The sequence below is a fragment of the Hyaena hyaena genome, unplaced genomic scaffold (assembly GCF_003009895.1).
Source record: "Hyaena hyaena isolate Hyena2069 unplaced genomic scaffold, ASM300989v1 scaffold_1673, whole genome shotgun sequence".
Lineage (NCBI taxonomy): Eukaryota > Metazoa > Chordata > Mammalia > Carnivora > Hyaenidae > Hyaena > Hyaena hyaena.
Window position 1 is genome coordinate 70,791 of NW_024082308.1, and position 14,586 is coordinate 85,376.

A 14,586-nucleotide genomic window follows, 5' to 3' on the forward strand; every position below is an offset into this window, starting at 1 on the left:
AGTAGAGTCTTACCTTTAAGTGATAGTAGAAGTTGGCAAAACTAATTGATATTTTATATTAAATCTAAATTCACTAGCATCTGTTTCCTTGACATACTGATTTAGTGAAAAATATTTGCTCCCAAGATTGTTTTCAAAAGGGACACTCTACTATCATATAGCCTAAGATTTTATCTTCCTGCCAAAGTTGGCATGTTGAAACTGCTCTTATTTTATTAGCTCACATGTCAGGCAAGATCAAGACTGTTTCTGACTTCAGCAGCACATTATCCAGGTGGCAGGTTTCCCTCACAATTCAGCAATCTTAACCATGGAGATCATGTACCTTATCATCCATTGAAAAAGAACCAGAGTTGCCCCAAAGTACAATTAATAAAGACACCCAGCTCTGTGCTGACAGCTCAGCGCTGGGAGCCTGCTTCAGATTCAGTGTCTCCCTCTCTCTCTGCCCCTTCCCCACTTGTGCATTCTCTCTCTCTCTCAAAAATAAATAAACATTAAAAAATATCCTGGAGCTCCTAGGTGGCTCAGTTGGTTAAGCATCCGACTTTGGCTCAGGTCATGATCTCATGGTTCGTGAGTTCAAGCCTTGTGTCAGGCTCTGTGCTGACAGCTCAGAGCCTGGAGCCTGCCTCAGATTGTCTCCTTCTCTCTCTCTATGCCCCTCCCCCTCTCATGTTCTATTTCTATCCCTCTCAAGAATAAATAAACATAAAAAAAAATTTTTTTAATCCTGATGACACCCAGGATTATTATTTCCTCCTAGAAACTAAGGGATTTTCAGAGTTCCTTTGCCACACACTTCATGTGGTGCTGATTTAGAATCTGCTTTCTGTGATGATTGAGAGATATTTATGTTCCAAACCAATTTCCCCCATTGTAGTTTACCAGTGTCCAATTCACACATACTTTCTTTATTCACATTTAAAATATTGCTTAAAGCTCCTGTTGAGTTTGTAAAACATTTTTGAGATTATTTCTACCACTTATTTCCAACCACCTGTAAGAAGGGTCTGTGTTACATTTTCAGGTAAAAAACTTACAGCTGTAGGAAGATAAGTGGTTGTCCAAAACATCTTGATAAATTAGAAACCTAACACAAATTATTACTTCCTTATGTGCTCCCTATAGCTGTATTTCTCCAGAAAGGAGATCTGGGGCATCATTTGGGGAACACTAAAAGAAAAGAGAAATTGAACCTTAGCCAGAATCCAGCTTGCTCCAGGAGACATCATGTTTTGTATAGCTCTTACAGAAAATTTATAAAAATCCTTTTCATGATTTAATTTTTCCCATTTCACATGGTGCAACCTGGTTAGTAAATAAAAACATCCCTCAACCAAATAAAGTAATTTGTTAGGCCTAGAAATCCATCCATATACATACTTGTAATGTTTCTAGTTTGTATGTTATTGGTGATGAGGTTTGATCTGTGGTTTATGTCAGGCTTTATGATACCCAGTAATATTTTACTGATCTTCAGTGATACCTTAGGGTCAACCCTATACAAATAGTTTCAGTGCATGGAGCAGACCTAGTTTGAATCCTACTTCTGACACTTACTAGCTGTATAGCAGTGTTTAGAATGTAAGTTACTAAATTCGATGTGGAGAAAGAATATATCTGCTTCACTTACAGAACTCACTGGAAATAGGAGCAAATGACATTTTAGATATTCTGATAAATATCCATTTTTCATTAAAAATTTCTTTTGGTTTCAAACAATCCCTATTCAGAAACTATAGAGACAGTTTAAAATTGCAAGTCCTGTTAAGGCTGTTTATCATACCCCTCTTCCTTCTTAAGATGGCACCTTCGAATAAAAGAAGTTTTATGGCTCCCATTGTGTTTATTGTGAGGTTAGAATTAGTAGTTATTCCTGATTCATACTGGTCTTTGGGCTACTCTCCCCTGGCTGTGTGGAGTCAGATATGCCTTGGGCTGGGGTTAGTGTCTTCTTACACACAAGTATCCTACTAGTATACATTAATGAGCTTTATCCTCCTGACCTAGTCATAACCCTACAGTTCGACCCATGCTGCTGACTCTTTCCCACCGAAGCCTAAGGAAATCTGTATCTTCCTGAGCCCTGACTTCCACTCCAATTTGGTGCCCAAAGTATCCTACTCAGGAGCCCTTAATGACGGAGATACTTTGTCCCCACAGCAGTAACCAGATGTTCGGCTACTTTTTTGCCCTGTCTCCTGGAGAGTATAGGAGTTTCTGGGTCCATGCCAGGGCATGTGACTGCAGAAGACAGCTTGGAAATGTCAGCCTAGCTCCCCTATCATTTAGCTGCTTCGTTATCATTTCCATATTGGCACATGACACTCTGAATGAGTCTCTTTCAGGTGGCCAAATAGTGGACAAGCTGAAATATCTTTGCTTTCAGATTTTTTTTTCTCAGCTCACCCAATAAACTTTCTTACTCTAAAATACAGTTCAGAAAGAGGTATTCTAGACATAGAATCCTGTATCTCTAATTCCCTGCACCTTGCCACATGCCTTGGAGGGCAGAAAAGGCAAACTTCACATTTTCCATGCTTTTGGGCTATACATGTAAAACCAAAAGGTGATATTTTTGTTTTCTTTAATATATATAAGTATACATAAAGATTTGTATACAGAATATATAAAGAGATCTTACAAACCAATAATAAGTCAAATAATCCAAGAATGTTACTTCTCACTGTGCCAACCTTCTTATGACTACACGATAAGGAGATATAACTGCCTAAATACTTACAAGTTAGTGTGTTGCAGTAGATCATCATCTGATAATTCCTTCTGTCTGCATGAAAGTATACTGTGTATGGGGCGCCTGGGTGGCTTAGTCGGTTAAGCATCCGACTTTTGCTTAGGTCATGATCTCGTGGTTCGTGGGTTCGAGCCCCGCGTCGGGCTCTGTGCTGACTGCCAGCTCAGAGCCTGGAGCCTGTTTCAGTCTGTGACTCCCTCTCTCTCTGGCCCTCCCCTGCTCACGCTGTCTCTCTCTCTCTCTCTCTCCTAGAAATAAATAAAAAACATTAAAAAAAAAAAGAATCTCTTATAAAAAAAAAAAAAGAAAGTATACTGTGTATAACCAAGTAAAGTTAAGTAAAGTTAGTCCCACAATAACTGAGCTATAGAGGATTGAGACTGTTGTCTCCATGCTTTCATTTAGAAACGAAACTTCAAAACTTAACATACTTGCATTACATGGCACATATGTGTTCTCGAACAAAAGAGTATGGGCGGGAGTCAATCTTTCCATGGCACATTGCTTAAACCTTTATCACCCATAAGTGAGACCCTGTCCTAGAATTGAGCAGAATTTTGTAAGTAGAGCAGTTGAGAAGGTTCTGCTCAGTCTCATGTAAGTAGTGACTCCATGAGCTTTCTTCTCTATCAACCTCGCCCTGCACCCTGCAGGTTTAGTAGAAGGTATAAACATGCTAAGCCATTGAAAAGAGACTTTGTTTGGGATTTGGCTGATTGCAATCTTGAAATGCACAGAAGTGCATATGTGTTGAAAGACCAAGGGGTAATATGGAGGCTATTGCCTGTAGGCAGCTTGCCTTGAATATCAGTGAAAGGAACATTAATAGGGTTTCAAGCCCGTAATGATCTGGATCTGGTCTTCCCGTGATAGGACACATCAGTTCTTACCTCTTAGCTCAGCCTAGCTAATTCAGTTTGTGGGAACAGGACATTCTAGATCTTTATCTGGACTTTTAAATATATTTTAAAATGTTTTCTTATTTGTAATACTCCAGGTAGGGGGATACAGCATATAGCCACTAGAGGACAGCAGAGAGCCAGGAGCAGATGCAGAGGTGGGTTGACGCATTGACACATTTGGACAAGAATCTCTGATCAGTTATCTCACCCCTGAGCAAGGCTTCCATTTAATTGGAGAAAAGACAAACATCTAAGTGCTATCCACAAAAGTGGTTTAGGATGTAGTCCTCGGGTATATCAAAAAACTAGTGTAGAATTTGAGATACCAAACGGGACAAACAACACAGAAAAAATGGAAATAATTAAGACCTAGATATCAGGCAAATGTCGACCTATTCAATAAATCTTTCTTGAATGCTCACTTTATACCATGTACTCGGCTAGACTTTGTAAATGGAAAGATATAATGAAATGCAAGGAAAGGAATTGGCATGATAAAAAGAATATTTAAGGCAAATCCTCATGGATTATGTCAAAACATAGCCTATATATAATTTTAGATCTAATTTGGACAGGGTAGGTAGGCCTTCTGGGAAGATATTACTCAAAATGATAGTATTTAACAAAATGTAGGGTAGAGAGAAATAATGAGAACTAAGTGGAAAGAAATAAGGTATAATGGAAGATAAAGAAGGAGAATGTTATCAAGAAGCATACCTGAATTAATGCTTATTATAAAATGCAAAGAAGACATAGAAAAGAGAATGAGGACAAAAACCAAACAAATAAGTAAGAAAATTCTGGATCGATGCATAATATTATTTGTAACCTCCTGAAAAATTTAAACTATGAATTGGGTATTTCTCTTTTTACATTGAAAGTGGGAGGAAAGGAAACGAAAGTGACAGGTGAAGACTACTTTTTCACAGGTTTGAAATTAAAAGGAAGGAGAGAAAGAAGACTACAGAGTGGGTAACATTTTTAGATGGGAAAGAGAACATTTATGAAACTTGGATCCAGTCATTGGTAAGATGTGTGTTAAATGTCTCAAGAATTTAACTTGAATTTGTTTTAGAAAAAAAGCCGTAGCCAAAACCGAAACTAAAATAGAAATACAAACAAAACTCTTTGTATTTGAGTGTGAGGGAGGAAAAATAAATTTCCCCTCTACTCTTCTGGGTTCTTGGCTGAGACCCCCAGGAGAAAAACAAGTTTAATAGCATGTACGCCTCCTTTATACATAAGAGAGACTCAGGAAAACTGAGTAATTCCCCAAATGTCCCAAACCATCACCTTAAATACCATCTTCAGCTAAGGACAAAGGAAGATGTTGGGGATAAGGGAGGCATTTATGTGAGGCTATCAGGATAAACACAGCAAACAAGGGTAGGATTGTTATGCAGATTTAGATCATTGCCTTCTTTGATGGGAGTTAATAGAGACTTAGTCATCCTTCTCTGCCTGGTACAGAGATGGAGACACCCTTACAAATGAGGATTTCCCTTATAAATGTAGATGCCTTTTCCAAAAGGGTAACCTCATTTTTCAGTTTTTCCTATGTTTGGTGTCTCTTAAAAATAATCACCTGGAAATAAGCTTTATGTCACAAAGGCATATTTTGGGGTGGCAAATTCTGCCCCCCCTCCAGACTCCTAAATAACACATTGCAACCTGGTGCTAAAGTCAGCCCCATAGACTTATATTATAATGAAGCCTTATAGGACTTTAAATATCTAACTGGACAGAGTCCAAAATGGCCTACATTATACAAAATTTGGGGTTGTTTAGTTTACAGTCATGACAAATTTCATGTACTAATTGTGTTTGGTGAGTTGGATGTAGCCCAAGTAAGAAATGATTTGTAGAGTGCATTGGGTTCATTTCATTAGACTCTAAGAGATATTATAATAATGATATATTGCATATATATACAAGTGTTTTGTCCACAGAACTCTAAGCAGTATATCTTCCTTTGAAAGTTGTGCATGCTTATTGACTCCTGCAATACCCTTGAAGGGAGAAAGTGGTAAATATTATTTATTTCCTTTTTTCTGGCAAAGGTACAAAGAAACAATGTAATTTGTTTACAGAGGCACAACAGGACGTTACTTGATTAGCTTATGATGGGGTTCAAGGCAGACTGCCCCCAATATGCCACTTTGGCATATTGATTATTTTGAATTAGAGTTACTTAAGAAACAGCTGGTGCAAGAAACATACTCTGATACTTTGCCCCCCCTGAAAGCAGGAAATAAATCTCTCATGTGAAAGGTATCCATTTATCAGGAGGTAGAGACACATCCTTATCGCCATAGATAGAGAATTTAGGGCCAGAAAGCCTGCATAAACTTCTTCATTACTATATACTCCAAACCCAAACTTCTTTTTCTTGTCAATTCCTCACAAATTTATTGTTTCCTGGTCTCAGAAGTACATATAAAAGCTGCCTGCTTTGGTCACTTCTTTGAGTTTCATATTTTAATGAGTTCCCATACATATAAAATTGGATTTTTCTCCTGTTAATCTGTCTTATGTCAATTTAATTATTGATCAGCCAAAGAACCCAAAGAGAAGAAGGAAGAAGTTTTCCTCTCCTATACTTAACTGGTATTTATGAGACATAATTCATCAGTGTGCCTAGTGTTTCCAAGAAGTATGATAACTTAGCCTCAAGAATGATCACATCTACTGAATATGTAGCCACCTATGGGAAAAAAGATCACGTGCTCATGACTTTTGTAATACAAGTCTACATGACAGGAAGAATCTTCTTAGGAGGTCTATGCTGACCAAATAAAGAGAGTAGAAAACTGAAGTATTTAACCAAACACCATAATACATGAATTTCTATGCCTATCTTTGCTAGACTTTGTAAGTAGACATAATGAAAGTCTAATGGAGGATTTGAATTGGTATAAAAATTAATAGGAGACAAAAAGAATATGAGAATACTCATGGATGTAAAGACGTGGCTATAAGTAATTTTAATCCTAATTTGGACTGGGTAGAAGGTTAGGCCTTCTACACTCTAAGTGACATTAGGCAACCTGAATATTAAATACTTTCAGTTATTAAATATACATTTACAAATATATATGCTGGTTTATTTCCAGAAGCACAGAGGGGAAGGTAGAAAGATACAATAAAGTGATTAAATGGATTTGGCAACTCTTACTTTTTATCCAGTTGACCAAAAAGTTGAATTATAAATTATTCTTCTTGTGTAATAATTAGGAAATAAGACAGTCATCAGAAAAACATCGTTGGTGTGAAATACCTCTAGACATTAAATGCTATCACGTATTAAATACACATTTCCAAGTGCATGTGTTTATTCCCAGGAGTTCAGACAGGTACAAAAAGTAACAAAGTGTGACTGAATGGATTTGGCCATTCTCATCTTTGCTATCAGTTTAAATGTTTGATTATCTCATTCATCTGTAAAGTTTTTTTTTTTTTTTTTTTTTAAATCCCATGGTAAAATTGTGTCAGGTTCCCAAAACAACTTCTCCCAGATTCTTCAGGGAAAAAAGGTAGCAGGCATCTTGCCCGGATTACCTCCATAGTAGATTTCCTGTGTGTTATACACCTCCAATAAAATTCCAACAATGACTAGATCCTTTGCTCTCTTACAATCTTAAACTCTGCATTGCAGCCAAAAGGTGGCCTGAAATGTCAGTAAATTCAGTAAAATTAGGTGAACAGTACCGCAGGGGCATGCAGATGAGTGTTGAAAGGTACGGTCTGTATTTTTTATGTTGAACTGCTGATTGTAATGACCCAGATCAGCCTAACTCCTTGTACTTCAGTGTAAGGTGTACTTTTATATAAACAGCAATGTTGGGATGGCGAGGAAAATGTTGTCTATCGATCAACTGATTCAAAATGCCCTCCTCTAGAATGAGAAAGGTCATACCATTTTAATTACTGCCAGTTCACGTGACACATTTCTCTTCTCCAAGCAACTCTGCTACTTTATGTTCATCAACTTTGAAGAATAGTCATTGCAGTCCCTTCTATATCTTGAGTAAATTAAGCCAACCATTTAAAAAGAGAAACGGGGAGATAAATGGGGTTCTCAAGTCCAATGATATGACCAGAGACTCATATTGTGCAAAAACAAGTATAACATAAAGTACCATCCTTTCCCAGGCATGTGAGCAATCTGTTTGACTAGAGGTATGTGCCTGCTTTACTTGCAGTGCAGATTTACTTTCTTCTTTCACGGTCTACAGTGCTTAATATTGACAAGGCTCTTCATCCATATTCTCTCTCTCTCTCTCTCTCTTTTTTTTAACTGTACAGATATTTATTGAATACCTACCACGTGCCAAGGACTGGTGGTATAAGAAAGAACAATAATAATAAATAGACAAATGACAAATTTCCTTGCTCTGATGGAAGTCTGATTCTAGCAAAGGAGAAAGTGAATAGATATAATAAAAATCACATAATTTGTTGTGTTAGGAGTGGCTAAGTGTTGATGGAACAAAACAAAATGGAATGGGGAATGCCTTGCTATAATGGGAATCATGGTTTTGCATATGATGGTCAGGCTAACCCTCACTGAGGTGATATTTAAAAAGACTTGAAAGAGACAAGGGGATGACACATATGTCCCCAATATTACAGGGGAAGGAATTCCAAGTATAGGGAACAGCAGTGCAAATACTCAGAAATAGGAGCATCCTAGCATATTTAAATATTTTTTCCATCTGTAAATAGTCTTTTAGGAATACCATTCAGGCCATTTGTCCCATGATTATTTTTTGGCAAAATCCACAATGAAAGTAGGACTTTCTTAGGTTCTCAAATCTCCCAGAGTTCCAAGGCAAGGTGGCTAGGTGTGTTTCACTTCAAAAATCTTGCTTTCACATCCGGAGGCCAGATTTCTGTAATTTCTCTAAGATTACATTCAGATGCAAATGCTTCAAAATGCTATCTGGGCCCTATCTTAAGTTAATATATGCATATATGGAAGAACAACATTTATGATATTTTAATTTTGCAATGTTTTTTCACTTCTTTGAAATATATTAGAAAGGTTTTGCATTTTTTGTTTATTTATTTTTAAGAGAGGGAGACAGAAAGAACAATGAGGAGGGTGGCAGAGGACAGACAGAGAGGGAGAGAAAGAGAATCCCAAGCAGGCTCCTCACTGTCAGTGCAGAGCCTGACCTGGGGCTTCTACTCACAACCTAGAGATCATAACCTGAGCCCAAACCAAGAATCGGACACCTAACTAGCTGAGTCACCCAGGTGCCCTGGTTTTGCATTTTTAATAGTTTTAACATTAATAGTATTAATTGCCAGCATTCACTGAGCACTTAATGTTTCTCAGGCATTGTTCTGAGGATTTTACACACATAATCTTATTTAGTGCTTGTAAAAGTCCAAACCCAATAAGGCAGGTAAAATTTTTTCTGTACTATGTCTACAGTTGTTACTTCTATTCATAATTTCTTTCAAGATTTTAATATTTATGTTTTAATCAACCCATTGAGGTACATTCTACTTACAGTCAAAGGCCTTACTTTTGGGTACATGATTCAACCCGTTTTGACAAATGTATGCAGTTGCATGATGGCCCTTGCCATCAACATTTAGAAAATGTCTGTAACCACAAGTCCCCTCTTGCCTCTTACCAGTCAACCCTCCTCCCCAGAATCCTCCCCTTCTAGTCCATGGCCCCTAGAAAAATGCCATTTGCTTTCTTTCACTATGACTTTGACTTACTAGATTTAATATAAATGGAATCATTAATTCTTTGGTGTCCGGATTTTCAGTTTGCAAAAGGTTTTGAGATCCATCCATGTTACGGTATGTATCAGCACATCCTTATCTATTTGCTGAGTCGCATTCTGTTTTAGGGATATACTACATTCTGTCGAGTCATTCGCAAGTTGATGGACATTAGTATTGCTTCCAGTTTTTGGCTATTATAGAAAAAATGTTCCATAAATATTTGTACACAAGTATTTATGGAGACATATGCTGTGTTTTCTCTTGGTAAATACCTAGGAGAAATATGCTGAATCACACAGTATTTTATGTTTAACTTTATGAGAAATTGCTAAACTCTTTTCTCAAATTATTTTATATTTCTGCCTATTTCTTCTACATTTCTTCTGTTTACTACAAATGGAGATTTCAAGTCACCCTACTTCTTTACCATGTTAAGTTCTGGCTTGAAAATGTCAGATTTTTAAAAATTTTAGACTTTCTCATAAAAATCAAATGGTTTTTCATTTGAGTATTACTTTGTGTTTTGCAGATAATTAATGATGTTGAGCATCTTATGTTTACTTAACACCTGCATCTCTTCCTTGGTGAACTCTCTCTTCAAATCTATTCCCCATTTTTAATTGGGTTGTTAATTTTAGGATTGAGGTATACGTGCTTTTTATATATTTGGAATATAATTTTTTTTTAATCAAGAGAGAGAGCATATGCACAAGTGGGGGAGGGGTGGAGGAAGACAGAGACAAAGAGAGATGGAGAGAGAGAATCCCAAATAGGCTCTATGCCCAGCATGGAGTCCTATGTAGGGCTCCATCCGACAACCCTGGGGTCATGACCTAAGCTGAATTCAAGAGCTGGACGCTCAACCAACTGAGCCTCCCACGTGCCCTCCCTTTTATTTTTTTTTAAGTTTTACTTATTTATTTACTCAAGTAATCTCCATACCCAACATAGGGCTCAAACTCACAACCTCAACATCAAGAGTTACATGCTCTGCTGACTGAGCCAGCCAGGCACCCCGGAATAGAAATTCTTAATCTGATATATGTTTTGCAAAATATTCTCCCAGATTTTGGCTCGTCTGTTTATTTTACTGATAGTGTCTTTTCAAAGAGCAGACTTTTTTTTTTGAAGAAGAAGACCAACTTATCAAGCTTTTTGTTATATTTGTTCTTTCTTTAACCTATTGATGATGTCCTTGCTCATTCCAAGACCACTTAAGGTTTATCCTATGTCCTTCTAGAAATTTTGATTTTAGTTCCTTTTTAAATTTACTATCCATATTGAGTTAATTTGCATATATGGTGCAAGGTAAGGATTGAGATTTACGATTTTTATATAGATATTCAGTTGTTATGGCTTCATTTATAGAAAAAATCATTCTTCCTATTAAATTGGTTTGTCACACAAAAAGTAGCTGTCTCAATTTGCATTCCTACCATCAATATATGAGAGTTCCAATTATTCTACATCTACTGACACTTATACTGTCAGTTTTAAAAAAAATTTTAGCTATTCTAATAGGTGATGTTTTACCTGTGGTTTTAATTTGTAATTTTCTAATCACTATCTTCTCTGTGCTTTTTTTTAAGTTTATCTATTTTTGAGAGAGAGAGGGTGGAGGCGAGAGGGAGAGAGAAACAACATGACTGGGGGAGGGGCAGAGAGAGAGAGAGGGAGACACAGAATCTGAAGCAGGCTCCAGGCTCCAAGCTGTCAGCACAGAGCCCGATGTGGGGACTCAATGAACTGCAAGATCATGACCTGACCTGAAGATAGACGCTTAACCCACTGAGCCACCCAGGTGCCCCATATCTTCTCTGTGCTTTTTTGATGTTTACATATTTAGATCAGTTTAGGGAAGAATTGATATCTTTAAAATATTGAATCTCCCAATTTGGGGTTAGCTGGGAAAGGACAAAGACTTATTTAGAGGGATACAGAAACTGACTCTAGAATAAGCTTCCACAAATGATGTCACAGAAATGGGCTGCCAGTGAAGCTGTTACATCACCGAGATCAGAAAGCTGAAGAATCAATCCACTGTTGGATACAGAATTATACCATCACCAATCAGTTTGTGGTTTGTTTTTGTTTTTTTTACCAGCAAAATAGTGGCCTCAAACCTATCTGTTTCTGTGTGATTCAGTCTTGAATTCACATCTTGTGAATTCAAATGTCAAATGTGCCAGCAATAACAACTCACTAAAAGACACTTGGGATAGGGATTAGGCACACCAGTCTCATAGATCTGTCTCAAAACATAAATTAAGAAATTTGCCTTCTTAGTAACAAAGCCACAATTGTAGTGATTAAGAGAACACATGAATAAAAGATACCATTTGCTAGCCTCTTCTGAAGGTAGGTGTGGCCAAGTGACGGAGTGCTGGCCAATGGGATGCAGAAGAACCTTGTGTATCCTTTAAGGGTGACTGGCTAAAAGGAATTGACCCAAATAAGAGGGCCCCCATGTCCTTTTCTATTTTCTCCTTTTATTCATCCACAGTACAGATGGGATGCCTGAGCCCCCAGCACCCATCATGGACCATTGGGTCATCTCACACACGTTTCGAATGCCAGAGCAGAAACAATGAGCATGGGCACCATGGAGTCTTCATGCCAACTCCTGGACTTTTGCTTCTGGACTTCATGTCAAAGTGAAATAGTCTCTGGGGCGCCTGGGTGGCTTAGTCGGTTAAGCGTCCGACTTTCACTTGGGTCGTGATCTCGCGGTTCGTGGGTTCGAGCCCCGCGTCGGGCTCTGTGCTGACTGCCAGCTCAGAGCCTGGAGCCTCTTTCAGAGTCTGTGACTCCCTCTCTCTCTGACCCTCCCCTGCTCACGCTGTCTCTCTCTCTCTCCTAGAAATAAATAAAACATTAAAAAAATTTTTTTTCAAAGTGAAATAGTCTCCAAATAAATAAAGAGAGAGAGAGACGTGGATGAAATAGTCTTACTATGTTTCAGCCACTTTAATTTGGGGATTTTCACTTATATGAGTCCACACCATATTCACTTCTTAGTAACATGGACATCTTGTTCCAATCTCTTAAAAACATTTTTTGAAAAGGCAAAAGTACATGTAAATGTCTCCCTATTCTCATCCCTCCAAATTAGGGACTAGAGTGGGATTTTAAGTGAGCTTTTGTCTACTTTCTGAAAAGCCTGTCTCTTCACAGGAGACATATTTATCAGTTTCTCTTACATGTCTTCTTTACTTACCTGCGTCTATACTTAATGGAAGGCCTTCTATTTTCAGGTTCCAGTGATAGTGCAAAATTTTTCCTTTAAAAAAGTGCTGATTATTTCAGTGAACTTTTAGTAGGATTGGTACCTTACCCTGGTTTCCCCAGTGTGCTTATATTTATATAAATAAATAAATAAATAAATTAATTAATTAATTAAAAAAATAAAAATATACACACATATATATAGTTTTTAAGTTCACAAATAGTTATTGAATGTTTATTATATGCTGGCACAGAGAAAGACTTTTACACATTGAAATTTCCCTCATAAATATAAACATTTCTTAGAAAAGGGTAGGGACGCCTGGGTGGCTCAGTCGGTTAAGCATCTGACTTCAGCTCAGGTCACGATTTCACAGTTTGTGAGTTCAAGCCCCGTGTCAGGCTCTGTGCAGACAGCTCAGAGCCTGGAGCATGCTTCTGATTCTGTGTCTCCCTCTCTCTCTCTGCTCCTCCACCACTCATGCTCTCTCTCTCTCTCAAAAATAAATAAACTTTAAAAAAATTTTTTAAAAGAAAAAGGTAACTTTTAGGGGCACCTGAGTATCTCAGTCATTTAAACTTCTGACTCTTGATTTCGGCTCAGGTCATGATCTCACAGTCACGAGATCAAGTCCTGTGTCTGTGCTGTCCACACAGAGCCTCCTTGGGATTCCCCCAATCTCTCTCTCTCTGCTCTTCCACCTGCTTCTCAAAATAAATAGATAAACTTAAAAAAATAAAGATAACTTCTACTCAGTTTTCAGAACTTCTCCTATGTCTTTTGTTTCTTAAAAATAATCTGCCTAAAATCATCCTTATGCCAAAAATCATATTCGGGGGTGACAAATTTTGCTCTCCTTTGCCCATTTATACTTCACTGTATGTAACCTAAAGTATAAAACTTATGCTCATTTCACTAAATTCTTCAGGTTTTTAATGTTATTTTAACTAAAAATGATATATTTGAACTTGCATTATGATCTAAAGCACTACTAAAATTGCAAGTTGTTTTTCTTAAGAAACTAGCCTGAAAGTATTTTATAAAAGAGCTGTATTTCAAAGGAAAGTATGAGACTGAATTTTTGTCCATTTAGAAACATCATTCCTAGAGTATACCTAGACGAAAATCTAATGAGTTCCAAATCTTATTTTACAAGTGATAGAATTAGCTGTACGGTTTCCCATGGTCTATATAGAAAATAATTTAGACTACTCAATAAAGAATGTATTTCATGCATTAAATCAAGTCAGTGAGGCTTGAAGTAGCTTTTCAATCACATGGGGTAGATAATCTATTAAAATAAAAGATGCTTAGTGCTGAAAATGCATTGCTGAATTTTTTCTGCTTCAATGGCATCATGTTTTAATACACATTTAGTCACTTTGACTAAATGACATCAAATGTGTAGAGTATGGTTAAGACAGGATTGTTTTACACAGGATATTTTCAGTTGCAATACATATTCATTTTTATGTAAGTCTTTGAAGACTATAAAAGCTTAGCTAATGAAGAGACTTTTGCCTGTTACTACTTCCCACCCACCAAAGAGAACACATGTAGCCATGTTTGGTATGGTTGGATGATATTTGTTTGAATTAAAATTGTCCTTAAGGCTGGGGAAGATTAAGCAATGGCTCCAGAGACTAATGAGTTTCTCTCAAGAAACTGCTGTTAGGGCATCACACTCGCATTATTTAAAAAACGTATTTAACAGATTCATTTGAACTAGAACAATAACTGTTTTGGCTCCGTGGGAGAAAGAAAACGCATGCACACCCTCTGTGCTGGCCCCAGGATGCCAAACTTTGCTGTGGGCCATTGTTTCCTTTTCAGTTGCCATAGTGAGTGGCAGCCCGGATTGCTAAGGTTCCATGAAGAAAAAAGGTTTCTTTCTTTTTAAAACAAATATTGAATTCTGAAGAACAAAGCTATATACACAATACAGTATTTTGAAG

At 37.3% G+C, this 14,586-nt stretch overlaps 1 non-coding gene across 1 annotated transcript; it reads left to right on the plus strand.

Moving 5' to 3' along the window:
• Window positions 1-12,078: 12,078 nt before the first annotated feature.
• TRNAE-UUC lies at window positions 12,079-12,163 on the plus strand. The gene has a single exon. It is a non-coding gene; the product is annotated as a tRNA-Glu (tRNA).
• Window positions 12,164-14,586: the final 2,423 nt, after the last annotated feature.